This window comes from Phalangium opilio, unplaced genomic scaffold (assembly GCF_054372755.1).
Source record: "Phalangium opilio isolate 3A_F unplaced genomic scaffold, DU_Popi_V2 ptg000070l_1, whole genome shotgun sequence".
NCBI lineage: Eukaryota > Metazoa > Arthropoda > Arachnida > Opiliones > Phalangiidae > Phalangium > Phalangium opilio.
The window spans coordinates 723,047-749,380 of NW_028324182.1; the positions used below are offsets into that span (position 1 = coordinate 723,047).

At 38.5% G+C, this 26,334-nt stretch overlaps 11 non-coding genes and 52 pseudogenes across 11 annotated transcripts; all 63 read right to left on the bottom strand.

Moving 5' to 3' along the window:
- Nucleotides 1–438: 438 nt before the first annotated feature.
- Nucleotides 439–557, bottom strand: LOC149660825 (5S ribosomal RNA; annotated as a pseudogene).
- Nucleotides 558–918: 361 nt separating this feature from the next.
- LOC149660826 (5S ribosomal RNA) lies at nucleotides 919–1,037 on the bottom strand (annotated as a pseudogene).
- A 360-nt stretch (nucleotides 1,038–1,397) lies between these two features.
- LOC149660827 (5S ribosomal RNA) lies at nucleotides 1,398–1,516 on the bottom strand. The gene has a single exon (XR_016369478.1). It is a non-coding gene; the product is annotated as a 5S ribosomal RNA (ribosomal RNA).
- A 362-nt stretch (nucleotides 1,517–1,878) lies between these two features.
- Nucleotides 1,879–1,997, bottom strand: LOC149660828 (5S ribosomal RNA; annotated as a pseudogene).
- A 122-nt stretch (nucleotides 1,998–2,119) lies between these two features.
- LOC149660829 (5S ribosomal RNA) lies at nucleotides 2,120–2,222 on the bottom strand (annotated as a pseudogene).
- A 134-nt stretch (nucleotides 2,223–2,356) lies between these two features.
- Nucleotides 2,357–2,475, bottom strand: LOC149660830 (5S ribosomal RNA; annotated as a pseudogene).
- A 362-nt stretch (nucleotides 2,476–2,837) lies between these two features.
- Nucleotides 2,838–2,956, bottom strand: LOC149660831 (5S ribosomal RNA; annotated as a pseudogene).
- Nucleotides 2,957–3,078: 122 nt separating this feature from the next.
- Nucleotides 3,079–3,181, bottom strand: LOC149660832 (5S ribosomal RNA; annotated as a pseudogene).
- Nucleotides 3,182–3,530: 349 nt separating this feature from the next.
- LOC149660833 (5S ribosomal RNA) lies at nucleotides 3,531–3,633 on the bottom strand (annotated as a pseudogene).
- A 138-nt stretch (nucleotides 3,634–3,771) lies between these two features.
- On the bottom strand, nucleotides 3,772–3,890 carry LOC149660834 (5S ribosomal RNA; annotated as a pseudogene).
- Nucleotides 3,891–4,010: 120 nt separating this feature from the next.
- Nucleotides 4,011–4,113, bottom strand: LOC149660835 (5S ribosomal RNA; annotated as a pseudogene).
- Nucleotides 4,114–4,249: 136 nt separating this feature from the next.
- On the bottom strand, nucleotides 4,250–4,368 carry LOC149660836 (5S ribosomal RNA; annotated as a pseudogene).
- A 361-nt stretch (nucleotides 4,369–4,729) lies between these two features.
- LOC149660837 (5S ribosomal RNA) lies at nucleotides 4,730–4,848 on the bottom strand (annotated as a pseudogene).
- Nucleotides 4,849–5,301: 453 nt separating this feature from the next.
- Nucleotides 5,302–5,420, bottom strand: LOC149660838 (5S ribosomal RNA; annotated as a pseudogene).
- Nucleotides 5,421–5,781: 361 nt separating this feature from the next.
- LOC149660839 (5S ribosomal RNA) lies at nucleotides 5,782–5,900 on the bottom strand (annotated as a pseudogene).
- A 361-nt stretch (nucleotides 5,901–6,261) lies between these two features.
- LOC149660840 (5S ribosomal RNA) lies at nucleotides 6,262–6,380 on the bottom strand. Its single transcript, XR_016369479.1, has one exon. It is a non-coding gene; the product is annotated as a 5S ribosomal RNA (ribosomal RNA).
- A 361-nt stretch (nucleotides 6,381–6,741) lies between these two features.
- LOC149660841 (5S ribosomal RNA) lies at nucleotides 6,742–6,860 on the bottom strand (annotated as a pseudogene).
- A 2,867-nt stretch (nucleotides 6,861–9,727) lies between these two features.
- Nucleotides 9,728–9,846, bottom strand: LOC149660842 (5S ribosomal RNA; annotated as a pseudogene).
- Nucleotides 9,847–10,208: 362 nt separating this feature from the next.
- On the bottom strand, nucleotides 10,209–10,327 carry LOC149660843 (5S ribosomal RNA; annotated as a pseudogene).
- Nucleotides 10,328–12,323: 1,996 nt separating this feature from the next.
- Nucleotides 12,324–12,442, bottom strand: LOC149660844 (5S ribosomal RNA; annotated as a pseudogene).
- Nucleotides 12,443–12,802: 360 nt separating this feature from the next.
- On the bottom strand, nucleotides 12,803–12,921 carry LOC149660845 (5S ribosomal RNA; annotated as a pseudogene).
- Nucleotides 12,922–13,745: 824 nt separating this feature from the next.
- LOC149660846 (5S ribosomal RNA) lies at nucleotides 13,746–13,848 on the bottom strand (annotated as a pseudogene).
- Nucleotides 13,849–13,984: 136 nt separating this feature from the next.
- LOC149660847 (5S ribosomal RNA) lies at nucleotides 13,985–14,103 on the bottom strand (annotated as a pseudogene).
- Nucleotides 14,104–14,463: 360 nt separating this feature from the next.
- LOC149660848 (5S ribosomal RNA) lies at nucleotides 14,464–14,582 on the bottom strand. The gene has a single exon (XR_016369434.1). It is a non-coding gene; the product is annotated as a 5S ribosomal RNA (ribosomal RNA).
- A 136-nt stretch (nucleotides 14,583–14,718) lies between these two features.
- LOC149660849 (5S ribosomal RNA) lies at nucleotides 14,719–14,837 on the bottom strand (annotated as a pseudogene).
- Nucleotides 14,838–15,197: 360 nt separating this feature from the next.
- On the bottom strand, nucleotides 15,198–15,316 carry LOC149660850 (5S ribosomal RNA). Its single transcript, XR_016369435.1, has one exon. It is a non-coding gene; the product is annotated as a 5S ribosomal RNA (ribosomal RNA).
- A 136-nt stretch (nucleotides 15,317–15,452) lies between these two features.
- Nucleotides 15,453–15,571, bottom strand: LOC149660851 (5S ribosomal RNA; annotated as a pseudogene).
- Nucleotides 15,572–15,933: 362 nt separating this feature from the next.
- LOC149660852 (5S ribosomal RNA) lies at nucleotides 15,934–16,036 on the bottom strand (annotated as a pseudogene).
- A 136-nt stretch (nucleotides 16,037–16,172) lies between these two features.
- On the bottom strand, nucleotides 16,173–16,291 carry LOC149660853 (5S ribosomal RNA; annotated as a pseudogene).
- A 360-nt stretch (nucleotides 16,292–16,651) lies between these two features.
- On the bottom strand, nucleotides 16,652–16,770 carry LOC149660854 (5S ribosomal RNA). Its single transcript, XR_016369637.1, has one exon. It is a non-coding gene; the product is annotated as a 5S ribosomal RNA (ribosomal RNA).
- Nucleotides 16,771–16,906: 136 nt separating this feature from the next.
- Nucleotides 16,907–17,025, bottom strand: LOC149660855 (5S ribosomal RNA; annotated as a pseudogene).
- A 122-nt stretch (nucleotides 17,026–17,147) lies between these two features.
- LOC149660856 (5S ribosomal RNA) lies at nucleotides 17,148–17,250 on the bottom strand (annotated as a pseudogene).
- Nucleotides 17,251–17,385: 135 nt separating this feature from the next.
- LOC149660857 (5S ribosomal RNA) lies at nucleotides 17,386–17,504 on the bottom strand. Its single transcript, XR_016369437.1, has one exon. It is a non-coding gene; the product is annotated as a 5S ribosomal RNA (ribosomal RNA).
- A 136-nt stretch (nucleotides 17,505–17,640) lies between these two features.
- Nucleotides 17,641–17,759, bottom strand: LOC149660858 (5S ribosomal RNA; annotated as a pseudogene).
- Nucleotides 17,760–17,881: 122 nt separating this feature from the next.
- On the bottom strand, nucleotides 17,882–17,984 carry LOC149660859 (5S ribosomal RNA; annotated as a pseudogene).
- Nucleotides 17,985–18,121: 137 nt separating this feature from the next.
- Nucleotides 18,122–18,240, bottom strand: LOC149660860 (5S ribosomal RNA; annotated as a pseudogene).
- A 361-nt stretch (nucleotides 18,241–18,601) lies between these two features.
- On the bottom strand, nucleotides 18,602–18,720 carry LOC149660861 (5S ribosomal RNA; annotated as a pseudogene).
- A 121-nt stretch (nucleotides 18,721–18,841) lies between these two features.
- LOC149660862 (5S ribosomal RNA) lies at nucleotides 18,842–18,944 on the bottom strand (annotated as a pseudogene).
- Nucleotides 18,945–19,079: 135 nt separating this feature from the next.
- Nucleotides 19,080–19,198, bottom strand: LOC149660863 (5S ribosomal RNA). The gene has a single exon (XR_016369471.1). It is a non-coding gene; the product is annotated as a 5S ribosomal RNA (ribosomal RNA).
- Nucleotides 19,199–19,335: 137 nt separating this feature from the next.
- Nucleotides 19,336–19,454, bottom strand: LOC149660864 (5S ribosomal RNA; annotated as a pseudogene).
- Nucleotides 19,455–19,576: 122 nt separating this feature from the next.
- Nucleotides 19,577–19,695, bottom strand: LOC149660865 (5S ribosomal RNA). Its single transcript, XR_016369438.1, has one exon. It is a non-coding gene; the product is annotated as a 5S ribosomal RNA (ribosomal RNA).
- Nucleotides 19,696–19,831: 136 nt separating this feature from the next.
- Nucleotides 19,832–19,950, bottom strand: LOC149660866 (5S ribosomal RNA; annotated as a pseudogene).
- Nucleotides 19,951–20,072: 122 nt separating this feature from the next.
- LOC149660867 (5S ribosomal RNA) lies at nucleotides 20,073–20,175 on the bottom strand (annotated as a pseudogene).
- A 137-nt stretch (nucleotides 20,176–20,312) lies between these two features.
- On the bottom strand, nucleotides 20,313–20,431 carry LOC149660868 (5S ribosomal RNA; annotated as a pseudogene).
- Nucleotides 20,432–20,792: 361 nt separating this feature from the next.
- LOC149660869 (5S ribosomal RNA) lies at nucleotides 20,793–20,911 on the bottom strand (annotated as a pseudogene).
- Nucleotides 20,912–21,032: 121 nt separating this feature from the next.
- On the bottom strand, nucleotides 21,033–21,135 carry LOC149660870 (5S ribosomal RNA; annotated as a pseudogene).
- Nucleotides 21,136–21,270: 135 nt separating this feature from the next.
- Nucleotides 21,271–21,389, bottom strand: LOC149660871 (5S ribosomal RNA). Its single transcript, XR_016369474.1, has one exon. It is a non-coding gene; the product is annotated as a 5S ribosomal RNA (ribosomal RNA).
- Nucleotides 21,390–21,526: 137 nt separating this feature from the next.
- Nucleotides 21,527–21,645, bottom strand: LOC149660872 (5S ribosomal RNA; annotated as a pseudogene).
- A 122-nt stretch (nucleotides 21,646–21,767) lies between these two features.
- Nucleotides 21,768–21,870, bottom strand: LOC149660873 (5S ribosomal RNA; annotated as a pseudogene).
- Nucleotides 21,871–22,005: 135 nt separating this feature from the next.
- LOC149660874 (5S ribosomal RNA) lies at nucleotides 22,006–22,124 on the bottom strand. The gene has a single exon (XR_016369694.1). It is a non-coding gene; the product is annotated as a 5S ribosomal RNA (ribosomal RNA).
- A 136-nt stretch (nucleotides 22,125–22,260) lies between these two features.
- Nucleotides 22,261–22,379, bottom strand: LOC149660875 (5S ribosomal RNA; annotated as a pseudogene).
- A 122-nt stretch (nucleotides 22,380–22,501) lies between these two features.
- LOC149660876 (5S ribosomal RNA) lies at nucleotides 22,502–22,604 on the bottom strand (annotated as a pseudogene).
- A 137-nt stretch (nucleotides 22,605–22,741) lies between these two features.
- On the bottom strand, nucleotides 22,742–22,860 carry LOC149660877 (5S ribosomal RNA; annotated as a pseudogene).
- Nucleotides 22,861–23,222: 362 nt separating this feature from the next.
- Nucleotides 23,223–23,341, bottom strand: LOC149660878 (5S ribosomal RNA; annotated as a pseudogene).
- A 361-nt stretch (nucleotides 23,342–23,702) lies between these two features.
- LOC149660879 (5S ribosomal RNA) lies at nucleotides 23,703–23,821 on the bottom strand (annotated as a pseudogene).
- Nucleotides 23,822–23,958: 137 nt separating this feature from the next.
- On the bottom strand, nucleotides 23,959–24,077 carry LOC149660880 (5S ribosomal RNA; annotated as a pseudogene).
- A 122-nt stretch (nucleotides 24,078–24,199) lies between these two features.
- LOC149660881 (5S ribosomal RNA) lies at nucleotides 24,200–24,302 on the bottom strand (annotated as a pseudogene).
- Nucleotides 24,303–24,437: 135 nt separating this feature from the next.
- On the bottom strand, nucleotides 24,438–24,556 carry LOC149660882 (5S ribosomal RNA). Its single transcript, XR_016369695.1, has one exon. It is a non-coding gene; the product is annotated as a 5S ribosomal RNA (ribosomal RNA).
- A 136-nt stretch (nucleotides 24,557–24,692) lies between these two features.
- On the bottom strand, nucleotides 24,693–24,811 carry LOC149660883 (5S ribosomal RNA; annotated as a pseudogene).
- Nucleotides 24,812–24,933: 122 nt separating this feature from the next.
- Nucleotides 24,934–25,036, bottom strand: LOC149660884 (5S ribosomal RNA; annotated as a pseudogene).
- A 137-nt stretch (nucleotides 25,037–25,173) lies between these two features.
- On the bottom strand, nucleotides 25,174–25,292 carry LOC149660885 (5S ribosomal RNA; annotated as a pseudogene).
- Nucleotides 25,293–25,654: 362 nt separating this feature from the next.
- On the bottom strand, nucleotides 25,655–25,773 carry LOC149660886 (5S ribosomal RNA; annotated as a pseudogene).
- Nucleotides 25,774–26,134: 361 nt separating this feature from the next.
- LOC149660887 (5S ribosomal RNA) lies at nucleotides 26,135–26,253 on the bottom strand (annotated as a pseudogene).
- Between the last annotated feature and the right edge of the window lie 81 nt (nucleotides 26,254–26,334).

The window sequence follows — 26,334 nt, forward strand, 5'->3', positions numbered from 1 at the left end:
TAATTTGAATTTAATTAACTTTCATCTTTATAAAACAATAACAAAAAGAAGATATGTTTGCTTTTTTCATATCTGGTGGAATTTAAAAGAGGAAACAAAAGTGAAAAAGCCAACGGCACGCAGTATTCCCAAGTACTGTATGCGCTCGACGCTGCTTAACTTCGGTGATCGGACGATAACCGGTGTTTTCAGCGTGATATGGCCGTTGCACGCAGTATTCCCAAGTACTGACAGCGCTCGACGCTGCTAACGTCGGCGGTCGGACGAGAACCGGTGTTCTCAGCGTGATATGGCCGTTGCCGAGAGTGCTAGATAATAATTCGAATTTAAATTAAGTGAGACAAATTAACCTTCATCTTTTTAAAACAATAACAAAAAGAAAATATGTTTGCTTTTTTTATATCTATTGGAATTTAAAAGAGGAAAAAAAAGTGAAAAAGGTAACGGCACGCAGTGTTCCTAAGTGGTCGCCCTCCCAAGTACTGACTGCGCTTGACGCTGCTTAACTTCGGTTATCGGACGAGAACCGGTGTATTCAGCGTGATATGGCCGTTGCCGAGAGTGCTAGTTAATAATTTGATTTAATTAACCTTCATCTTTATAAAACAATAACAAAAAGAAGATACGTTTGCTTTTTTCATATCTTTTGCAATTTAAAAGAGGAAACAAAAGTGAAAAAGCCAACGGCACGCAGTATACCCAAGTACTGTATGCGCTCGACGCTGCTTAACTTCGTTGATCGGACGTGAACCGGTGTTTTCAGCGTGATATGGCCGTTGCCGAGAGTGCTAGTTAATAATTCGAATTTAAATTAAGTGAGACAAATTAACCTTCATCATTTTAAAACAATAACAAAAAGAAAACATGTTTGCTTTTTTCATATCTATTAAAATTTAAAAGAGGAAAAAAAAGTGAAAAAGCCAACGGCACGCAGTGTTCCTAAGTGGTCTCCCTCCCAAGTACTGACTGCGCTCAACGCTTCTTAACTTCGGTTATCGGACGAGAACCAGTGTGTTCAGCGTGTTATGGCCATTGCCGAGAGTGCTAGTTAATAATTTGAATTAAATTAACTTTCATCTTTATAAAATAATAACAAAAAGAAGATATGTTTCCTTTTTTCATATTTGGTGGAATTTGAAAGAGGAAACAAAAGTGAAAAAGCTACGGGAAGCAGTATTCCCAAGTACTGTATGCGCTCGACGCTGCTAAACTTCGGTTATCGGACGAGAACCGGTGTATTCAGCGTGATATGGCCGTTGCCAAGAGTGCTAGGTAATAATTCGAATTTAAATTAAGTGAGACAAATTAACCTTCATCATTTTTAAACAATAACAAAAAAAACATGTTTGCTTTTTTTCATATCTATTAAAATTTAAAAGAGGAAAAAAAAGTGAAAAAGCCAACGGCACGCAGTGTTCCTAAGTGGTCTCCCTCCCAAGTACTGACTGCGCTCGACGCTGCTTAACTTCGGTGATCGGACGAGAACCGGTGTATTCAGCGTGATATGGCCGTTGCCGAGAGTGCTAGTTAATAATTTTAATTTAATTAACTTTCATCTTTATAAAACAATAACAAAAAAGAAGATATGTTTGCTTTCTTCATATCTGGTGGAATTTATAAGAGGAAACAAAAGTGAAAAACCAAACGGCACGCAGTATTCCCAAGTACTGTATGCGCTCGACGCTGCTTAACTTCGGTGATCGGACGTGAACCGGTGTTTTCGGCTTGATATGGCCGTTGCCGAGAGTGCTAGTTAATAATTCGAATTTAAATTAAGTGAGACAAATTAACCTTCATCTTTATAAAACCATAACAAAAAGAGGATATGTTTGCTTTTTTCATATCGGGTGGAATTTAAAAGAGGAAAAAAAGTGAAAAAGCTAACGGCACGCAGTGTTCCTAAGTGGTCTCCCTCCCAAGTAGTGACTGCGCTCGACGCTGCTTAACTTCGGTTATCGGACGAGAACCGGTGTTTTCAGCGTGATATGGCCGTTGCCGAGAGTGCTAGTTAATAATTTTAATTTAAATAACTTTCATCTTTATAAAACAATAACAAAAAGAAGATATGTTTGCTTTTTTCATATCGGGTGGAATTTATAAGAGGAAACAAAAGAGAAAAAGAAAACGGCACGCAGTATTCCCAAGTACTGACTGCGCTCGACGCTGCTTAACTTCGGCGATCGGACGTGAACCGGTGTTTTCAGCGTGATATGGCCGTTGCCGAGAGTGCTAGTTAATAATTCGAATTTAAATTAAGTGAGACAAATTAACCTTCATCTTTATAAAACAATAACAAAAAGATATGTTTGCTTTTTTCATATCGGGTGGAATTTAAAAGAGGAAAAAAAAGTGAAAACGCTAACGGCACGCAGTGTTCCTAAGTGGTCGCCCTCCCAAGTACTGACTGTGCTCGACGCTGCTTAACTTCGGTTATCGGACGAGAACCAGTGTATTCAGCGTGATATGGCCGTTGCCGAGAGTGCTAGTTAATAATTTGAATTTAATTAACCTTCATTTTTATAAAACAATTACAAAAAGAAGATACGTTTGCTTTTTTCATATCTATTGTAATTTAAAAGAGGAAACAAAAGTGAAAAAGCCAACGGCATGCAGTATACCCAAGTACTGTATGCGCTCGACGCTGCTTAACTTCGGTGATCGGACGAGAACCGGTGTTTTCAGCGTGATATGGCCGTTGCCGAGAGTGCTAGTTAATAATTCGAATTTAAATTAAGTGAGACAAATTAACCTTCATCATTTTAAAACAATAACAAAAAGAAAACATGTTTGCTTTTTTCATATCTATTAAAATTTAAAAGAGGAAAAAAAAGTGAAAAAGCCAACGGCACGCAGTGTTCTTAAGTGGTCTCGCTCCCAAGTAGTGACTGCGCTCGACGCTGCTTAACTTCGGTTATCGGACGAGAACCGGTGTATTCAGCGTGATATGGCCGTTGCCGAGAGTGCTAGTTAATAATTTGAATTTAATTAACTTTCATCATTATAAAACAATAACAAAAAGAAGATATGTTTGCTTTTTTCATATCTGATGGAATTTAAAAGAGGAAACAAAAGTGAAAAAGCCAACGGCACGCAGAGTTTCCAAGTACTGACTGCGCTCGACGCTGCTTAACTGTGGTGATCGGACGAGAACCGGTGTTTTCAGCGTGATATGGCCGTTGCCGTGAGTGCTATTTAATAATTTGAATTTAATTAACCTTCATCTTTATAAAACAATAACAAAAAGAAGATATGTTTGCTTTTTTCATATCTGATGGAATTTAAAAGAGGAAACAAAAGTGAAAAAGCCAACGGCACACAGAGTTTCCAAGTACTGACTGCGCTCGACGCTGCTTAACTTCGGTGATCGGACGATAACCGGTGTTTTCAGCTTGATATGGCCGTTGCCGAGAGTGCTATTTAATAATTTGAATTTAATTAACCTTCATCTTTATAAAAAAAAATAACAAAAAGAAGATATGTTTGCTTTTTTCATATCTGATGGAATTTAAAAGAGGAAACAAAAGTGAAAAAGCCAACGGCACGCAGAGTTTCCAAGTACTGACTGCGCTCGACGCTGCTTAACTGTGGTGATCGGACGAGAACCGGTGTTTTCAGCGTGATATGACCGTTGCCTAGAGTGCTAGTTAATAATTCGAATTTAAATTAAGTGAGACAAATTAACCTTCATCTTTATAAAACAATAACAAAAAGAAGATATGTTTGCTTTTTTGATATCGGGTGGAATTTAAAAGAGGAAAAAAAAAGTGAAAACGCTAACGGCACGCAGTGTTCCTAAGTGGTCGCCCTCCCAAGTACTGACTGTGCTCGACGCTGCTTAACTTCGGTTATCGGACGAGAACCGGTGTATTCAGCGTGTTATGGCCGTTGCCGAGAGTGCTAGTTAATAATTTTAATTTAATTAACTTTCATCTTTATAAAACAATAAAGAAAGAAGATATGTTTGCTTTCTCATATCGGGTGGAATTTAAAAGAGGAAACAAAAGTGAAAAAGCCAACGGCACGCAGTATTCCCAAGTACTGACTGCGCTCGACGCTGCTTAACTTCGGCGATCGGACGTGAACCGGTGTTTTCAGCGTGATATGGCCGTTGCCGAGAGTGCTAGTTAATAATTCGAATTTAAATTAAGTGAGACAAATTAACCTTCATCATTTTAAAACAATAACAAAAAGAAAACATGTTTGCTTTTTTCATATCTATTAAAATTTAAAAGAGGAAAAAAAGTGAAAAAGCCAACGGCACGCAGTGTTCCTAAGTGGTCTCCCTCCCAAGTAATGACTGCGCTCGACGCTGCTTAACTTCGGTTATCGGACGAGAACCGGTGTATTCAGCGTGATATGGCCGTTGCCGAGAATGCTAGTTAATAATTTGAATTTAATTAACTTTCTTCTTTATAAAACAATAACAAAAAGAAGATATGTTTGCTTTTTTCATATCTGGTGGAATTTAAAAGAGGAAAGAAAAGTGAAAAAGCAAACGGCACGCAGTATTCCCAAGTACTGTATGCGCTCGACGCTGCTTTACTTCGGTGATCGGACGTGAACCGGTGTTATCAGCGTGATATGGCCGTTGCCGAGAGTGCTAGTTAATAATTCGAATTTAAATTAAGTGAGACAAATTAACCTTCATCATTTTAAAACAATAACAAAAAGAAAACGTGTTTGCTTTTTCATATCTATTAAAATTTAAAAGAGGAAAAAAAAGTGAAAAAGCCAACGGCACGCAGTGTTCTTAAGTGGTCTCGCTCCCAAGTAGTGACTGCGCTCGACGCTGCTTAACTTCGGTTATCGGACGAGAACCGGTGTATTCAGCGTGATATGGCCGTTGCCGAAAATGCTAGTTATTAATTTGAATTTAATTAACTTTCTTCTTTATAAAACAATAACAAAAAGAAGATATGTTTGCTTTTTTCATATCTGGTGGAATTTAAAAGAGGAAACAAAAGTGAAAAAGCCAACGGCACGCAGTATTCCCAAGTACTGTATGCGCTCGACGCTGCTTAACTTCGGTGATCGGACGATAACCGGTGTTTTCAGCGTGATATGGCCGTTGCACGCAGTATTCCCAAGTACTGACAGCGCTCGACGCTGCTAACGTCGGCGGTCGGACGAGAACCGGTGTTCTCAGCGTGATATGGCCGTTGCCGAGAGTGCTAGATAATAATTCGAATTTAAATTAAGTGAGACAAATTAACCTTCATCTTTTTAAAACAATAACAAAAAGAAAATATGTTTGCTTTTTTTATATCTATTGGAATTTAAAAGAGGAAAAAAAAGTGAAAAAGGTAACGGCACGCAGTGTTCCTAAGTGGTCGCCCTCCCAAGTACTGACTGCGCTTGACGCTGCTTAACTTCGGTTATCGGACGAGAACCGGTGTATTCAGCGTGATATGGCCGTTGCCGAGAGTGCTAGTTAATAATTTGATTTAATTAACCTTCATCTTTATAAAACAATAACAAAAAGAAGATACGTTTGCTTTTTTCATATCTTTTGCAATTTAAAAGAGGAAACAAAAGTGAAAAAGCCAACGGCACGCAGTATACCCAAGTACTGTATGCGCTCGACGCTGCTTAACTTCGTTGATCGGACGTGAACCGGTGTTTTCAGCGTGATATGGCCGTTGCCGAGAGTGCTAGTTAATAATTCGAATTTAAATTAAGTGAGACAAATTAACCTTCATCATTTTAAAACAATAACAAAAAGAAAACATGTTTGCTTTTTTCATATCTATTAAAATTTAAAAGAGGAAAAAAAAGTGAAAAAGCCAACGGCACGCAGTGTTCCTAAGTGGTCTCCCTCCCAAGTACTGACTGCGCTCAACGCTTCTTAACTTCGGTTATCGGACGAGAACCAGTGTGTTCAGCGTGTTATGGCCGTTGCCGAGAGTGCTAGTTAATAATTTGAATTAAATTAACTTTCATCTTTATAAAATAATAACAAAAAGAAGATATGTTTCCTTTTTTCATATTTGGTGGAATTTGAAAGAGGAAACAAAAGTGAAAAAGCCAACGGCACGCAGTATTCCCAAGTACTGTATGCGCTCGACGCTGCTAAACTTCGGTTATCGGACGAGAACCGGTGTATTTAGCGTGATATGGCCGTTGCCGAGAGTGCTAGGTAATAATTCGAATTTAAATTAAGTGAGACAAATTAACCTTCATCATTTTTAAACAATAACAAAAAAAACATGTTTGCTTTTTTTCATATCTATTAAAATTTAAAAGAGGAAAAAAAAGTGAAAAAGCCAACGGCACGCAGTGTTCCTAAGTGGTCTCCCTCCCAAGTACTGACTGCGCTCGACGCTGCTTAACTTCGGTGATCGGACGAGAACCGGTGTATTCAGCGTGATATGGCCGTTGCCGAGAGTGCTAGTTAATAATTTTAATTTAATTAACTTTCATCTTTATAAAACAATAACAAAAAGAAGATATGTTTGCTTTTTTCATATTTGGTGGAATTTGAAAGAGGAAACAAAAGTGAAAAAGCCAACGGCACGCAGTATTCCCAAGTACTGTATGCGCTCGACGCTGCTACACTTCGGTTATCGGACGAGAACCGGTGTATTCAGCGTGATATGGCCGTTGCCGAGAGTGCTAGGTAATAATTCGAATTTAAATTAAGTGATTCAAATTAACCATCATCTATTTAAAACAATAACAAAAAGAAAATAAGTTTGCTTTTTTCAAATCTATTGGAATTTAAAAGAGGAAAAAAAGCGAAAAAGCCAACGGCACGCAGTGTTCCTAAGTGGTCTCCCTCCCAAGTACTGACTGCGCTCGACGCAGCTTAACTTCGGTTATCGGACGAGAACCGGTGTATTCAGCGTGATATGGCCGTTGCCGAGAGTGCTAGTAAATAATTTGAATTTAATTAACTTTCATCTATATAAAACAATAACAAAATGAAGATATGTGTGCTTTTTTCAAATCGGGTGGAATTTAAAAGAGGAAACAAAAGTGAAAAACCAACGGCACGCAGTATTCCCAAGTACTGACTGCGCTCGACGCTGCTAACGTCGGCGATCGGACGAGAACCGGTGTTCTCAGCGTGATATGGCCGTTGCCGAGAGTGCTAGATAATAATTCGAATTTAAATTAAGTGAGACAAATTAACCTTCATCTTTTTAAAACAATAACAAAAAGAAAATATGTTTGCTTTTTTCATATCTATTGGAATTTAAAAGATTAAAAAAAAAGTGAAAAAGCTAACGGCACGCAGTGTTCCTAAGTGGTCGCCCTCCCAAATACTGACTGCACCCGACGCTGCTTAACTTCGGTTATCGTACGAGAACCGGTGTATTAGCGTGTTATGGCCGTTGCCGATAGTGCTAGTTAATAATTTGAATTAAATTAACTTTCATCTTTATAAAACAATGCAACGGAATGAAAAGTTCTGTCCCATTCCGTTGACAAGGGGATTGAAATACGTTAACTTTAAATTAGAAGGCATTGATAGATGGTTGATCAAAACTTTTGACTTTTATTACATAGCGAAAATAAAAATTAAACGAAACAAAAGAGACTGAACCATAAGTCTCAGTAAAATTATAGCGACTACATTCACCCGGGTGTAAATGTGAACTGCCTATACAACATAAAAATCTTTCTTTTATATAATCCCAGAGGGATGCTAACTCCTTTCCGCAAAAGGGGGAAGGGTGGAAACCGGAATTAATTGGATATTTGGGGTTAAGGTAGTTACAAGACGGCAGTTGACTGAGCATAAACCGGCGGTTTAAAATTTTAAAGCGTCCGTCCACTGTCGTCTGCAACGGGTCGTCTGCAACGGTAGGCCTAAACCGTTGCATTCTACCCCCCAAAGAAAAATTTTATACATTGTTATAAAATTAAATGAATTTAAGGTTTTGTAAGTTGGTCTGTATTGCGCGTCTTCATCTGTAAAGGATCGATGCTGCCTTGGGGTGGTGGTGCGGTTGTCCGATGATGTGGAAGGATCGAAGAGTTCGTCGGTCTTGGGATAGATTTCTTTGATGAGGGTCGTGGTGTCAGTATTTGGTAGTGGATTGCCATTCCGGGATCCATCGGATCAGCGGCGGTCATATCCATTCCTGGATCATCAGATCTGCAGAGGTGATTTCCTATCCGGGATCTGTCGGATCAGCGATGGTGATGTCCATTCCGGGATCGTCTGATCAGCGGTGGTGAATTCCGTTACTGGATCGACAGATCTGCGGTGGTGAATTCCTATCCAGGATCGTTTGATCGGCGGGAGTGATGTCCATTTGGGGTTTCTGGTTAGTGTCGCACTTCTTTGCCGGTGATTTGTCGAATCCGCAGGCGTGCGATTTGGTATGGTGGGAAATAAAGTTTTACTACGCGTAACACTATTACGCCGGAAGTTAATGGTTGTGGGCCATCTTGTTACGATACGTTTCGTCTGGGTAGTGGCATAGTCCGAACTTACGCGAGACTTCGGTATTAAAGTGTTATGTTGGGGCACGTTCATTAAGTTCGACATTTTGTGAATGTTGGTAACGTTTCGCTATTTCCGCGTTCAAAAGGCTTGATTTAAATCGAGGGAAAAGTTCGATGACATTTAATAAAAATCCGACTATTAAGGTTTCAATGAAATTTAAGAAAGTTGTAACCGAATATTAATGTTCATATCTGAAGACTAACGAACTCGCAAAATTGAAGGCGATCGCGCCCTATCGAAGCTAGAAAAATCCGTCTCGGACACAGTACGGCGGGTTTGTAACCGCGAGCAGGATCAACTGCGGACGGGGTCCGACCACCCCGCGAAAAAAAGACGAGACGGCGTCGAGGCAGAAGCGCGGGAACACGAGGGGGAAAAGAAGGCCGAGGCCCGAGGCTTAGCGTCCAACGCGAGAGAGGGTTCGCGAAATCCCGTCGAGCGCGGAGGGGAACGAAGCCAGGGCCCGACGACGGCGAAAGAAACGAAGCAAGCACCGAGGGTTCGGAATCGCGTGGTCACGGGCTCCATTTGCAACGGAATGAAAAGTTCTGTCCCATTCCGTTGACAAGGGGATTGAAATACGTTAACTTTAAATTAGATGGCATTGATAGATGGTTGATCAAAACTTTTGACTTTTTTTACATAGCGAAAATAAAAATTAAACGAAACAAAAGAGACTGAACCATAAGGCTCAGTAAAATTATAGCGACTACATTCACCCGGGTGTAAATGTGAACTGCCTATACAACATAAAAATCTTTCTTTTATATAATCCCAGAGGGATGCTAACTCCTTTCCGCAAAAGGGGGAAGGGTGGAAACCGGAATTAATTGGATATTTGGGGTTAAGGTAGTTACAAGACGGCAGTGGACTGAGCATAAACCGGCGGTTTAAAATTTTAAAGCGTCCGTCCACTGTCGTCTGCAACGGGTCGTCTGCAACGGTAGGCCTAAACCGTTGCAACAATAACAAATAGAAGATATGTGTGCTTTTTTCGAATCGGGTGGAATTTAAAAGAGGAAGCAAAAGTGAAAAACCAACGGCACGCAGTATTCCCAAGTACTGACTGCGCTCGACGCTGCTAACGTCGGCGATCGGACGAGAACCGGTGTTCTCAGCGTGATATGGCCGTTGCCGAGAGTGCTAGTTAAAAATTTGAATTTAAATTAAGTGAGACAAATTAACCTTCATCTTTATAAAACAATAACAAAAAGAAAATATGTTTGCTTTTTTATATCTATTGGAATTTAAAAGAGGAAAAAAAAGTGAAAAAGCTAACGGCACGCAGTTTTCCTAAGTGGTCGCCCTCCCAAGTACTGACTGCGCTTGACGCTGCTTTACTTCGGTTATCGGACGAGAACCGGTGAATTCAGCGTGATATGGCCGTTGCCGAGAGTGCTAGTTAATAATTTGAATTTAATTAACCTTCATCTTTGTAAAACAATAACAAAAAGAAGATACGTTTGCTTTTTTCATATCTTTTGCAATTTAAAAGAGGAAACAAAAGTGAAAAAGCCAACGGCACGCAGTATACCCAAGTACTGTATGCGCTCGACGCTGCTTAACTTCGTTGATCGGACGTGAACCGGTGTTTTCAGCGTGATATGGCCGTTGCCGAGAGTGCTAGTTAATAATTCGAACTTAAATTAAGTGAGACAAATTAACCTTCATCTTTTTAAAACAATAACAAAAAGAAAACATGTTTGCTTTTTTCATATCTATTAAAATTTAAAAGATGAAAAAAAAGTGAAAAAGCCAACGGCACGCAGTGTTCCTAAGTGGTCTCCCTCCCAAGTACTGACTGCGCTCGACGCTTCTTAACTTCGGTTATCGGACGAGAACCGGTGTGTTCAGCGTGTTATGGCCGTTGCCGAGAGTGCTAGTTAATAATTTGAATTAAATTAACTTTCATCTTTATAAAATAATAACAAAAAGAAGATATGTTTGCTTTTTTCATATTTGGTGGAATTTGAAAGAGGAAACAAAAGTGAAAAAGCCAACGCCACGCAGTATTCCCAAGTACTGTATGCGCTCGACGCTGCTTAACTTCGGTGATCGGACGAGAACCGGTGTTCTCAGCGTGATATGGCCGTTGCCTAGAGTGCTAGATAATAATTCGAATTTAAATTAAGTGAGACAATTTGACCTTCATCTTTTTAAAACAATAACAAAAAGAAAACATGTTTGCTTTTTTCATATCTATTAAAATTTAAAAGATGAAACAAAAGTGAAAAAGCCAACGGCACGCAGTATTCCCAAGTACTGTATGCGCTCGACGCTGCTAAACTTCGGTTATCGGACGAGAACCGGTGTATTCAGCGTGATATGGCCGTTGCCGAGAGTGCTAGATAATAATTCGAATTTAAATTAAGTGAGACAAATTAACCTTCATCTTTTTAAAACAATAACAAAAAGAAAATATGTTTGCTTTTTTCATATCTATCCTATGAAAAACATTAACATGTACAAAAATGGGCCAAGCCTCGCCTCGTACCCTTTCCGCCGTAAAACGTTCTGAGATCCCATGTAGAGCCAAGTCTGCCTTTTGTTCTCATTCAATCGCCAATTGAACAATTATGTTATAAATTATGTGCTTTTCCTAATTAATAACCAATATTCTTTGACTCTATCATTATTTTACATCTTTGTTCGTATCAAAAATATCGTGACTTGGCAATCGCAGGTAAGTAATATTAAAAGGAAGTCGAGGGGATATTCACTAAATCGTTGCTGATTTTAAAATAATCGATGGGATATTCACTAAATCGTTGCCGATTTTAAAATAATCGATGGGATATTCACTAAATCGTTGCCGATTTTAAAATAATCGAAGGGATATTCAATAAATCGTTGCCGATTTTAAAATAATCTTAGGGGATGGCCTGCGCTTGCCAAGTCACGATATTTTTGATACGAACAAAGATGTAAAATAATGATAGAGTCAAAGAATATTGGTTATTAATTAGGAAAAGCACATAATTTATAACATAATTGTTCAATTGGCGATTGAATGAGAACAAAAGGCAGACTTGGCTCTACATGGGATCTCAGAACGTTTTACGGCGGAAAGGGTACGAGGCGAGGCTTGGCCCATTTTTGTACATGTTAATGTTTTTCATAGGATCTCACTTCTTTTTGTAGACCCTCTCGTTATACTTCGGTAGTTATATTAAAACAAGACCCTCTCGTGGTACTTCGTTTGCCAATATAATCGCTAACGTTTGTCCTTATTTACGCTGAATTACCCCTTTCGACCCGCAGAGAATATGTAATAAAGATTGTACGCGATATCCTAATATAAGAATGTAGCATCAGTTACGACACATTTCTTTTAAACTACTACTCTTATTAGCTTTAATATATATTTAACTTTCGGTTAACTTTGGACAATTACGTCCTTTCATCAAGAACACACACTATTTCTGTTGAAAAGACGGCAGCGCCATCTAGTTTTAAAATAAAGAACTAAAGAACAATTTTATAAAAATTTCAGGATGTTTTAATTTTTCTGTGCTTTATAAAATAAATGAGAACTAAATTCTGAATTTTAAGTTTCTATCTACCCTAGAAGTACCTTGGAATTTTGATGATCGGTGAGTGAGTGAGTGAGTGACAAAATAAGGTAAATTTCACCTTCAATATTTCGAAAAGTATATAGGGTAAAAACTTGAAATTTGGAAACTATAGCTAGGATTGACAGTCCTCGCGGTAAGCAAAATTTCAGACTTTTACCTGTACCCATCACGAAGTTACAGTGGGCTTAAAAGTGCCACGAGTTGCTTCGAGAAAAGGATGTCAGTGCTCGACTTGGCTGGGAGCACTGCCGTGCTCCCAGATTGGAATTTAAAAGAGGAAAAAAAAGTGAAAAAGCTAACGGCACGCAGTGTTCCTATGTGGTCGCCCTCCCAAATACTGACTGCGCTCGACGCTGCTTAACTTCGGTTATCGTACGAGAACCGGTGTATTCAGCGTGTTATGGCCGTTGCCGATAGTGCTAGTTAATAATTTGAATTAAATTAACTTTCATCTTTATAAAACAATAACAAAAAGAAGATATGTGTGCTTTTTTCAAATCGGGTGGAATTTAAAAGAGGAAACAAAAGTGAAAAACCAACGGCACGCAGTATTCCCAAGTACTGACTGCGCTCGACGCTGCTAACGTCGGCGATCGGACGAGAACCGGTGTTCTCAGCGTGATATGGCCGTTGCCGAGAGGGCTAGTTAAAAATTTGAATTTAAATTAAGTGAGACAAATTAACCTTCATCTTTATAAAACAATAACAAAAAGAAGATATGTTTGCTTTTTTCATATCGGGTGGAATTTAAAAGAGGAAACAAAAGTGAAAAAGCCAACGGCACGCAGTGTTCCTAAGTGGTCGCCCTCCCAAATACTGACTGTGCTCGACGCTGCTTGACTTCGGTTATCGTAAGAGAACCGGTGTATTCAGCGTGTTATGGCCGTTGCCGATAGTGCTAGTTAATAATTTGAATTAAATTAACTTTCATCTTTATAAAACAATAACAAAAAGAAGATATGTGTGCTTTTTTCAAATCGGGTGGAATTTAAAAGAGGAAACAAAAGTGAAAAACCAACGGCACGCAGTATTCCCAAGTACTGACTGCGCTCGACGCTGCTAACGTCGGCGATCGGACGAGAACCGGTGTTCTCAGCGTGATATGGCCGTTGCCGAGAGTGCTAGTTAAAAATTTGAATTTAAATTAAGTAAGACAAATTAACCTTCATCTTTATAAAACAATAACAAAAAGAAGATATGTTTGCTTTTTTCATATCGGTTGGAATTTAAAAGAGGAAACAAAAGTGAAAAAGCCAACGGCACGCAGTATTCCCAAGTACTGACTGCGCTCGACGCTGCTAACGTCGGCGATCGGACGAGAACCGGTGTTCTCAGCGTGATATGGCCGTTGCCGAGAGTGCTAGATAATAATTCGAATTTAAATTAAGTGAGACAAATTAACCTTCATCTTTTTAAAACAATAACAAAAAGAAAATATGTTTGCTTTTTTCATATCTATTGGAATTTAAAAGAGGAAAAAAAAGTGAAAAAGCCAACGGCACGCAATGTTCCCAAGTACTGACTGCACTCGACGCTGCTTAAATTCGGTGATCGGACGAGAACCGGTGTTTTCAGCGTGTTATGGCCGTTGCCGATAGTGCTAGTTAATAATTTGAATTAAATTAACTTTCATCTTTATAAAACAATAACAAAAAGAAGATATATTTGCTTTTTTCATATCTGGTGGAATTTGAAAGAGGAAACAAAAGTGAAAAAGCCAACGGCACGCAGTATTCCCAAGTACTGTATGCGCTCGACGCTGCTTAACTTCGGTGATCGGACGAGAACCGGTGTATTCAGCGTGATATGGCCGTTGCCGAGAGTGCTAGTTAATAATTCGAATTTAAATTAAGTGAGACAAATTAACCTTCATCATTTTAAAACAATAACAAAATGAAAACATGTTTGCTTTTTTCATATCTATTAAAATTTAAAAGAGGAAAAAAAGTGAAAAAGCCAACGGCACGCAGTGTTCCTAAGTGGTCTCCCTCCCAAGTAGTGACTGCGCTCGACGCTGCTTAACTTCGGCTATCGGACGAGAACCGGTGTATTCAGCGTGATATGGCCGTTGCCGAGAGTGCTAGTTAATAATTTTAATTTAATTAACTTTCATCTTTATAAAACAATAACAAAAAGAAGATATGTTTGCTTTTTTCATATTTGGTGGAATTTGAAAGAGGAAACAAAAGTGAAAAAGCCAACGGCACGCAGTATTCCCAAGTACTGTATGCGCTCGACGCTGCTTAACTTCTGTTATCGGACGAGAACCGGTGTTTTCAGCGTGATATGGCCGTTGCCGAGAGTGCTGTTTAATAATTCGAATTTAAATTAAGTGAGACAAATTAACCTTCATCATTTTTAAACAATAACAAAAAAAACATTTTTGCTTTTTTCATATCTATAAAAATTTAAAAGAGGAAAGAAAAGTGAAAAAGCCAACGGCACGCAGTGTTCCTAAGTGGTCTCCCTCCCAAGTACTGACTGCGCTCGACGCTGCTTAACTTCGGTGATCGGACGAGAACCGGTGTTTTCAGCGTGATATGGCCGTTGCCGAGAGTGCTAGTTAATAATTCGAATTTAAATTAAGTGAGACAAATTAACCTTCATCATTTTAAATAATAACAAAATGAAAATATGTTTGCTTTTTTCATATCTATTAAAATTTAAAAGAGGAAAAAAAAGTGAAAAAGCCAACGGCACGCAGTGTTCCTAAGAGGTCTCCCTCCCAAGTAGTGACTTCGCTCGACGCTGCTTAACTTCGGCTATCGGACGAGAACCGGTGTATTCAGCGTGATATGGCCGTTGCCGAGAGTGCTAGTTAATAATTTTAATTTAATTAACTTTCATCTTTATAAAACAATAACAAAAAGAAGATATGTTTGCTTTTTTCATATTTGGTGGAATTTGAAAGAGGAAACAAAAGTGAAAAAGCCAACGGCACGCAGTATTCCCAAGTACTGTATGCGCTCGACGCTGCTTAACTTCTGTTATCGGACGAGAACCGGTGTTTTCAGCGTGATATGGCCGTTGCCGAGAGTGCTGTTTAATAATTCGAATTTAAATTAAGTGAGACAAATTAACCTTCATCATTTTTAAACAATAACAAAAAAAACATTTTTGCTTTTTTCATATCTATAAAAATTTAAAAGAGGAAAGAAAAGTGAAAAAGCCAACGGCACGCAGTGTTCCTAAGTGGTCTCCCTCCCAAGTACTGACTGCGCTCGACGCTGCTTAACTTCGGTGATCGGACGAGAACCGGTGTTTTCAGCGTGATATGGCCGTTGCCGAGAGTGCTAGTTAATAATTCGAATTTAAATTAAGTGAGACAAATTAACCTTCATCATTTTAAATAATAACAAAATGAAAATATGTTTGCTTTTTTCATATCTATTAAAATTTAAAAGAGGAAAAAAAAGTGAAAAAGCCAACGGCACGCAGTGTTCCTAAGAGGTCTCCCTCCCAAGTAGTGACTTTGCTCGACGCTGCTTAACTTCGGCTATCGGACGAGAACCGGTGTATTCAGCGTGATATGGCCGTTGCCGAGAGTGCTAGTTAATAATTCGAATTTAAATTAAGTGAGACAAATTAACCTTCATCTTTTTAAAACAATAACAAAAAGAAAATATGTTTGCTTTTTTCATATCTATTGGAATTTAAAAGAGGAAAAAAAAGTGAAAAAGCCAACGGCACGCAATGTTCCCAAGTACTGACTGCACTCGACGCTGCTTAAATTCGGTGATCGGACGAGAACCGGTGTTTTCAGCGTGTTATGGCCGTTGCCGATAGTGCTAGTTAATAATTTGAATTAAATTAACTTTCATCTTTATAAAACAATAACAAAAAGAAGATATATTTGCTTTTTTCATATCTGGTGGAATTTGAAAGAGGAAACAAAAGTGAAAAAGCCAACGGCACGCAGTATTCCCAAGTACTGTATGCGCTCGACGCTGCTTAACTTCGGTGATCGGACGAGAACCGGTGTATTCAGCGTGATATGGCCGTTGCCGAGAGTGCTAGTTAATAATTCGAATTTAAATTAAGTGAGACAAATTAACCTTCATCATTTTAAAACAATAACAAAATGAAAACATGTTTGCTTTTTTCATATCTATTAAAATTTAAAAGAGGAAAAAAAGTGAAAAAGCCAACGGCACGCAGTGTTCCTAAGTGGTCTCCCTCCCAAGTAGTGACTGCGCTCGACGCTGCTTAACTTCGGCTATCGGACGAGAACCGGTGTATTCAGCGTGATATGGCCGTTGCCGAGAGTGCTAGTTAATAATTTTAATTTAATTAACTTTCATCTTTATAAAACAATAACAAAAAGAAGATATGTTTGCTTTTTTCATATTTGGTGGAATTTGAAAGAGGAAACAAAAGTGAAAAAGCCAACGGCACGCAGTATTCCCAAGTACTGTATGCGCTCGACGCTGCTTAACTTCTGTTATCGGACGAGAACCGGTGTTTTCAGCGTGATATGGCCGTTGCCGAGAGTGCTGTTTAATAATTCGAATTTAAATTAAGTGAGACAAATTAACCTTCATCATTTTTAAACAATAACAAAAAAAACATTTTTGCTTTTTTCATATCTATAAAAATTTAAAAGAGGAAAGAAAAGTGAAAAAGCCAACGGCACGCAGTGTTCCTAGGTGGTCTCCCTCCCAAGTACTGACTGCGATCGACGCTGCTTAACTTCGGTGATCGGACGAGAACCGGTGTTTTCAGCGTGATATGGCCGTTGCCGAGAGTGCTAGTTAATAATTCGAACTTAAATTAAGTGAGACAAATTAACCTTCATCATTTTAAATAATAACAAAATGAAAATATGTTTGCTTTTTACATATCTATTAAAATTTAAAAGAGGAAAAAAAAGTGAAAAAGCCAACGGCACGCAGTGTTCCTAAGAGGTCTCCCTCCCAAGTAGTGACTGCGCTCGACGCTGCTTAACTTCGGCTATAGGACGAGAACCGGTGTATTCAGCGTGATATGGCCGTTGCCGAGAGTGCTAGTTAATAATTTTAATTTAATTAACTTTCATCTTTATAAAACAATAACAAAAAGAAGATATGTTTGCTTTTTTCATATTTGGTGGAATTTGAAAGAGGAAACAAAAGTGAAAAAGCCAACGGCACGCAGTATTCCCAAGTACTGACTGCGCTCGACGCTGCTTAACTTCGGTTATCGGACGAGAACCGGTGTATTCAGCGTGATATGGCCGTTGCCGAGAGTGCTAGTTAATAATTCGATTTTAAATTAAGTGAGACAAATTAACCTTCATCATTTTTAAACAATAACAAAAAAAACATTTTTGCTTTTTTCATATCTATTAAAATTTAAAAGAGGAAAGAAAAGTGAAAAAGCCAACGGCACGCAGTGTTCCTAAGTGGTCTCCCTCCCAAGTACTGACTGCGCTCGACGCTGCTTAACTTCGGTGATCGGACGAGAACCGGTGTTTTCAGCGTGATATGGCCGTTGCCGAGAGTGCTAGTTAATAATTCGAATTTAAATTAAGTGAGACAAATTAACCTTCATCATTTTAAATAATAACAAAATGAAAATATGTTTGCTTTTTTCATATCTATTAAAATTTAAAAGAGGAAAAAAAAGTGAAAAAGCCAACGGCACGCAGTGTTCCTAAGAGGTCTCCCTCCCAAGTAGTGACTGCGCTCGACGCTGCTTAACTTCGGCTATCGGACGAGAACCGGTGTATTCAGCGTGATATGGCCGTTGCCGAGAGTGCTAGTTAATAATTTTAATTTAATTAACTTTCATCTTTATACAACAATAACAAAAAGAAGATATGTTTGCTTTTTTCATATTTGGTGGAATTTGAAAGAGGAAACAAAAGTGAAAAAGCCAACGGCACGCAGTATTCCCAAGTACTGTATGCGCTCGACGCTGCTTAACTTCGGTTATCGGACGAGAACCGGTGTTTTCAGCGTGATATGGCCGTTGCCGAGAGTGCTGTTTAATAATTCGAATTTAAATTAAGTGAGACAAATTAACCTTCATCATTTTAAAACAATAACAAAATGAAAACATGTTTGCTTTTTTCATATCTATTAAAATTTAAAAGAGGAAAAAAAAGTGAAAAAGCCAACGGCACGCAGTGTTCCTAAGTGGTCTCCCTCCCAAGTAGTGACTGCGCTCGACGCTGCTTAACTTCGGTTATCGGACGAGAACCGGTGTATTCAGCGTGATATGGCCGTTGCCGAGAGTGCTAGTTAATAATTTTAATTTAATTAACTTTCATCTTTATAAAACAATAACAAAAAAAAGATATGTTTGCTTTTTTCATATTTGGTGGAATTTGAAAGTGGAAACAAAAGTGAAAAAGCCAACGGCACGCAGTATTCCCGAGTACTGTATGCGCTTTGACGCTGCTTAACTTCGGTTATCGGACGAGAACCGGTGTATTCAGCGTGATATGGCCGTTGCCGAGAGTGCTAGTTAATAATTCGAATTTAAATTAAGTGAGACAAATTAACCTTCATCATTTTAAATAATAACAAAATGAAAACATGTTTGCTTTTTTCATATCTATTAAAATTTAAAAGAGGAAAAAAAGTGAAAAAGCCAACGGCACGCAGTGTTCCTAAGTGGTCTCCCTCCCAAGTAGTGACTGCGCTCGACGCTGCTTAACTTCGGCTATCGGACGAGAACCGGTGTATTCAGCGTGATATGGCCGTTGCCGAGAGTGCTAGTTAATAATTTTAATTTAATTAACTTTCATCTTTATAAAACAATAACAAAAAGAAGATATGTTTGCTTTTTTATATTTGGTGGAATTTGAAAGAGGAAACAAAAGTGAAAAAGCCAACGGCACGCAGTATTCCCAAGTACTGACTGCGCTCGACGCTGCTTAACTTCGGTTATCGGACGAGAACCGGTGTTTTCAGCGTGATATGGCCGTTGCCGAGAGTGCTGTTTAATAATTCGAATTTAAATTAAGTGAGACAAATTAACCTTCATCATTTTTAAACAATAACAAAAAAAACATTTTTGCTTTTTTCATATCTATAAAAATTTAAAAGAGGAAAGAAAAGTGAAAAAGCCAACGGCACGCAGTGTTCCGAAGTGGTCTCCCTCCCAAGTACTGACTGCGCTCGACGCTGCTTAACTTCGGTGATCGGACGAGAACCGGTGTTTTCAGCGTGATATGGCCGTTGCCGAGAGTGCTAGTTAATAATTCGAATTTAAATTAAGTGAGACAAATTAACCTTCATCATTTTAAATAATGACAAAATGAAAATATGTTTGCTTTTTACATATCTATTAAAATTTAAAAGAGGAAAAAAAAAGTGAAAAAGCCAACGGCACGCAGTGTTCCTAAGAGGTCTCCCTCCCAAGTAGTGACTGCGCTCGACGCTGCTTAACTTCGGCTATAGGACGAGAACCGGTGTATTCAGCGTGATATGGCCGTTGCCGAGAGTGCTAGTTAATAATTTTAATTTAATTAACTTTCATCTTTATAAAACAATAACAAAAAGAAGATATGTTTGCTTTTTTCATATTTGGTGGAATTTGAAAGAGGAAAGAAAAGTGAAAAAGCCAACGGCACGCAGTGTTCCTAAGTGGTCTCCCTCCCAAGTACTGACTGCGCTCGACGCTGCTTAACTTCGGTGATCGGACGAGAACCGGTGTTTTCAGCGTGATATGGCCGTTGCCGAGAGTGCTAGTTAATAATTCGAATTTAAATTAAGTGAGACAAATTAACCTTCATCATTTTAAATAATAACAAAATGAAAATATGTTTGCTTTTTTCATATCTATTAAAATTTAAAAGAGGAAAAAAAAGTGAAAAAGCCAACGGCACGCAGTGTTCCTAAGAGGTCTCCCTCCCAAGTAGTGACTGCGCTCGACGCTGCTTAACTTCGGCTATCGGACGAGAACCGGTGTATTCAGCGTGATATGGCCGTTGCCGAGAGTGCTAGTTAATAATTTTAATTTAATTAACTTTCATCTTTATACAACAATAACAAAAAGAAGATATGTTTGCTTTTTTCATATTTGGTGGAATTTGAAAGAGGAAACAAAAGTGAAAAAGCCAACGGCACGCAGTATTCCCAAGTACTGTATGCGCTCGACGCTGCTTAACTTCGGTTATCGGACGAGAACCGGTGTTTTCAGCGTGATATGGCCGTTGCCGAGAGTGCTGTTTAATAATTCGAATTTAAATTAAGTGAGACAAATTAACCTTCATCATTTTAAAACAATAACAAAATGAAAACATGTTTGCTTTTTTCATATCTATTAAAATTTAAAAGAGGAAAAAAAAGTGAAAAAGCCAACGGCACGCAGTGTTCCTAAGTGGTCTCCCTCCCAAGTAGTGACTGCGCTCGACGCTGCTTAACTTCGGTTATCGGACGAGAACCGGTGTATTCAGCGTGATATGGCCGTTGCCGAGAGTGCTAGTTAATAATTTTAATTTAATTAACTTTCATCTTTATAAAACAATAACAAAAAAAAGATATGTTTGCTTTTTTCATATTTGGTGGAATTTGAAAGTGGAAACAAAAGTGAAAAAGCCAACGGCACGCAGTATTCCCGAGTACTGTATGCGCTTTGACGCTGCTTAACTTCGGTGATCGGACGAGAACCGGTGTATTCAGCGTGATATGGCCGTTGCCGAGAGTGCTAGTTAATAATTCGAATTTAAATTAAGTGAGACAAATTAACCTTCATCATTTTAAATAATAACAAAATGAAAACATGTTTGCTTTTTTCATATCTATTAAAATTTAAAAGAGGAAAAAAAGTGAAAAAGCCAACGGCACGCAGTGTTCCTAAGTGGTCTCCCTCCCAAGTAGTGACTGCGCTCGACGCTGCTTAACTTCGGCTATCGGACGAGAACCGGTGTATTCAGCGTGATATGGCCGTTGCCGAGAGTGCTAGTTAATAATTTTAATTTAATTAACTTTCATCTTTATAAAACAATAACAAAAAGAAGATATGTTTGCTTTTTTATATTTGGTGGAATTTGAAAGAGGAAACAAAAGTGAAAAAGCCAACGGCACGCAGTATTCCCAAGTACTGACTGCGCTCGACGCTGCTTAACTTCGGTTATCGGACGAGAACCGGTGTTTTCAGCGTGATATGGCCGTTGCCGAGAGTGCTGTTTAATAATTCGAATTTAAATTAAGTGAGACAAATTAACCTTCATCATTTTTAAACAATAACAAAAAAAACATTTTTGCTTTTTTCATATCTATAAAAATTTAAAAGAGGAAAGAAAAGTGAAAAAGCCAACGGCACGCAGTGTTCCGAAGTGGTCTCCCTCCCAAGTACTGACTGCGCTCGACGCTGCTTAACTTCGGTGATCGGACGAGAACCGGTGTTTTCAGCGTGATATGGCCGTTGCCGAGAGTGCTAGTTAATAATTCGAATTTAAATTAAGTGAGACAAATTAACCTTCATCATTTTAAATAATAACAAAATGAAAATATGTTTGCTTTTTACATATCTATTAAAATTTAAAAGAGGAAAAAAAAAGTGAAAAAGCCAACGGCACGCAGTGTTCCTAAGAGGTCTCCCTCCCAAGTAGTGACTGCGCTCGACGCTGCTTAACTTCGGCTATAGGACGAGAACCGGTGTATTCAGCGTGATATGGCCGTTGCCGAGAGTGCTAGTTAATAATTTTAATTTAATTAACTTTCATCTTTATAAAACAATAACAAAAAGAAGATATGTTTGCTTTTTTCATATTTGGTGGAATTTGAAAGAGGAAACAAAAGTGAAAAAGCCAACGGCACGCAGTATTCCCAAGTACTGACTGCGCTCGACGCTGCTTAACTTCGGTTATCGGACGAGAACCGGTGTATTCAGCGTGATATGGCCGTTGCCGAGAGTGCTAGTTAATAATTCGATTTTAAATTAAGTGAGACAAATTAGCCTTCATCATTTTTAAACAATAACAAAAAAAACATTTTTGCTTTTTTCATATCTATTAAAATTTAAAAGAGGAAAGAAAAGTGAAAAAGCCAACGGCACGCAGTGTTCCTAAGTGGTCTCCCTCCCAAGTACTGACTGCGCTCGACGCTGCTTAACTTCGGTGATCGGACGAGAACCGGTGTTTTTAGCGTGATATGGCCGTTGCCGAGAGTGCTAGTTAATAATTCGAATTTAAATTAAGTGAGACAAATTAACCTTCATCATTTTAAATAATAACAAAATGAAAATATGTTTGCTTTTTTCATATCTATTAAAATTTAAAAGAGGAAAAAAAAGTGAAAAAGCCAACGGCACGCAGTGTTCCTAAGAGGTCTCCCTCCCAAGTAGTGACTGCGCTCGACGCTGCTTAACTTCGGCTATCGGACGAGAACCGGTGTATTCAGCGTGATATGGCCGTTGCCGAGAGTGCTAGTTAATAATTTTAATTTAATTAACTTTCATCTTTATAAAACAATAACAAAAAGAAGATATGTTTGCTTTTTTCATATTTGGTGGAATTTGAAAGAGGAAACAAAAGTGAAAAAGCCAACGGCACGCAGTATTCCCAAGTACTGTATGCGCTCGACGCTGCTTAACTTCGGTTATCGGACGAGAACCGGTGTTTTCAGCGTGATATGGCCGTTGCCGAGAGTGCTGTTTAATAATTCGAATTTAAATTAAGTGAGACAAATTAACCTTCATCATTTTAAAACAATAACAAAATGAAAACATGTTTGCTTTTTTCATATCTATTAAAATTTAAAAGAGGAAAAAAAAGTGAAAAAGCCAACGGCACGCAGTGTTCCTAAGTGGTCTCCCTCCCAAGTAGTGACTGCGCTCGACGCTGCTTAACTTCGGTTATCGGACGAGAACCGGTGTATTCAGCGTGAAATGGCCGTTGCCGAGAGTGCTAGTTAATAATTTTAATTTAATTAACTTTCATCTTTATAAAACAATAACAAAAAAAAGATATGTTTGCTTTTTTCATATTTGGTGGAATTTGAAAGTGGAAACAAAAGTGAAAAAGCCAACGGCGCGCAGTATTCCCGAGTACTGTATGCGCTCGACGCTGCTAAACTTCGGTTATTGGACGAGAACCGGTGTATTCAGCGTGATATGGCCGTTGCCGAGAGTGCTAGGTAATAATTCGAATTTAAATTAAGTGAGACAAATTAACCATCATCTTTTTAAAACAATAACAAAAAGAAAATAAGTTTGCTTTTTTCAAATCTAATGGAATTTAAAAGAGGAAAAAAAAGTGAAAAAGCCAACGGCACGCAGTGTTCCTAAGTGGTCTCCCTCCCAAGTAGTGACTGCGCTCGACGCTGCTTAACTTCGGTTATCGGACGAGAACCGGTGTATTCAGCGTGATATGGCCGTTGCCGAGAGTGCTAGTTAATAATTTGAATTTAATTAACTTTCATCTTTATAAAACAATAACAAAATGAAGATATGTGTGCTTTTTTCAAATCGGGTGGAATTTTAAAGAGGAAACACAAGTGAAAAACCAACGGCACGCAGTATTCCCAAGTACTGACTGCGCTCGACGCTGCTAACGTCGGCGATCGGACGAGAACCGGTTTTCTCAGCGTGATATGGCCGTTGCCGAGAGTGCTAGATAATAATTCGAATTTAAATTAAGTGAGACAAATTAACCTTCATCTTTTTAAAACAATAACAAAAAGAAAATATGTTTGCTTTTTTCATATCTATTGGAATTTAAAAGAGGAAACAAAAAGTGAAAAAGCTAACGGCACGCAGTGTTCCTAAGTGGTCGCCCTCCCAAATACTGACTGCGCTCGACGCTGCTTAACTTCGGTTATCGTACGAGAACCGGTGTATTCAGCGTGATATGGCCGTTGCCGAGAGTGCTAGTTAATAATTCGAATTTAAATTAAGTGAGACAAATTAACCTTCATCATTTTTAAACAATAACAAAATGAAAACATGTTTGCTTTTTTCATATCTATTAAAATTTAAAAGAGGAAAAAAAAGTGAAAAAGCCAACGGCACGCAGTGTTCCTAAGAGGTCTCCCTCCCAAGTAGTGACTGCGCTCGACGCTGCTTAACTTCGGCTATAGGACGAGAACCGGTGTATTCAGCGTGATATGGCCGTTGCCGAGAGTGCTAGTTAATAATTTTAATTTAATTAACTTTCATCTTTATAAAACAATAACAAAAAGAAGATATGTTTGCTTTTTTCATATTTGGTGGAATTTGAAAGAGGAAACAAAAGTGAAAAAGCCAACGGCACGCAGTATTCCCAAGTACTGACTGCGCTCGACGCTGCTTAACTTCGGTTATCGGACGAGAACCGGTGTATTCAGCGTGATATGGCCGTTGCCGAGAGTGCTAGTTAATAATTCGATTTTAAATTAAGTGAGACAAATTAGCCTTCATCATTTTTAAACAATAACAAAAAAAACATTTTTGCTTTTTTCATATCTATTAAAATTTAAAAGAGGAAAGAAAAGTGAAAAAGCCAACGGCACGCAGTGTTCCTAAGTGGTCTCCCTCCCAAGTACTGACTGCGCTCGACGCTGCTTAACTTCGGTGATCGGACGAGAACCGGTGTTTTTAGCGTGATATGGCCGTTGCCGAGAGTGCTAGTTAATAATTCGAATTTAAATTAAGTGAGACAAATTAACCTTCATCATTTTAAATAATAACAAAATGAAAATATGTTTGCTTTTTTCATATCTATTAAAATTTAAAAGAGGAAAAAAAAGTGAAAAAGCCAACGGCACGCAGTGTTCCTAAGAGGTCTCCCTCCCAAGTAGTGACTGCGCTCGACGCTGCTTAACTTCGGCTATCGGACGAGAACCGGTGTATTCAGCGTGATATGGCCGTTGCCGAGAGTGCTAGTTAATAATTTTAATTTAATTAACTTTCATCTTTATAAAACAATAACAAAAAGAAGATATGTTTGCTTTTTTCATATTTGGTGGAATTTGAAAGAGGAAACAAAAGTGAAAAAGCCAACGGCACGCAGTATTCCCAAGTACTGTATGCGCTCGACGCTGCTTAACTTCGGTTATCGGACGAGAACCGGTGTTTTCAGCGTGATATGGCCGTTGCCGAGAGTGCTGTTTAATAATTCGAATTTAAATTAAGTGAGACAAATTAACCTTCATCATTTTAAAACAATAACAAAATGAAAACATGTTTGCTTTTTTCATATCTATTAAAATTTAAAAGAGGAAAAAAAAGTGAAAAAGCCAACGGCACGCAGTGTTCCTAAGTGGTCTCCCTCCCAAGTAGTGACTGCGCTCGACGCTGCTTAACTTCGGTTATCGGACGAGAACCGGTGTATTCAGCGTGAAATGGCCGTTGCCGAGAGTGCTAGTTAATAATTTTAATTTAATTAACTTTCATCTTTATAAAACAATAACAAAAAAAAGATATGTTTGCTTTTTTCATATTTGGTGGAATTTGAAAGTGGAAACAAAAGTGAAAAAGCCAACGGCGCGCAGTATTCCCGAGTACTGTATGCGCTCGACGCTGCTAAACTTCGGTTATTGGACGAGAACCGGTGTATTCAGCGTGATATGGCCGTTGCCGAGAGTGCTAGGTAATAATTCGAATTTAAATTAAGTGAGACAAATTAACCATCATCTTTTTAAAACAATAACAAAAAGAAAATAAGTTTGCTTTTTTCAAATCTAATGGAATTTAAAAGAGGAAAAAAAAGTGAAAAAGCCAACGGCACGCAGTGTTCCTAAGTGGTCTCCCTCCCAAGTAGTGACTGCGCTCGACGCTGCTTAACTTCGGTTATCGGACGAGAACCGGTGTATTCAGCGTGATATGGCCGTTGCCGAGAGTGCTAGTTAATAATTTGAATTTAATTAACTTTCATCTTTATAAAACAATAACAAAATGAAGATATGTGTGCTTTTTTCAAATCGGGTGGAATTTTAAAGAGGAAACACAAGTGAAAAACCAACGGCACGCAGTATTCCCAAGTACTGACTGCGCTCGACGCTGCTAACGTCGGCGATCGGACGAGAACCGGTTTTCTCAGCGTGATATGGCCGTTGCCGAGAGTGCTAGATAATAATTCGAATTTAAATTAAGTGAGACAAATTAACCTTCATCTTTTTAAAACAATAACAAAAAGAAAATATGTTTGCTTTTTTCATATCTATTGGAATTTAAAAGAGGAAACAAAAAGTGAAAAAGCTAACGGCACGCAGTGTTCCTAAGTGGTCGCCCTCCCAAATACTGACTGCGCTCGACGCTGCTTAACTTCGGTTATCGTACGAGAACCGGTGTATTCAGCGTGATATGGCCGTTGCCGAGAGTGCTAGTTAATAATTCGAATTTAAATTAAGTGAGACAAATTAACCTTCATCATTTTTAAACAATAACAAAATGAAA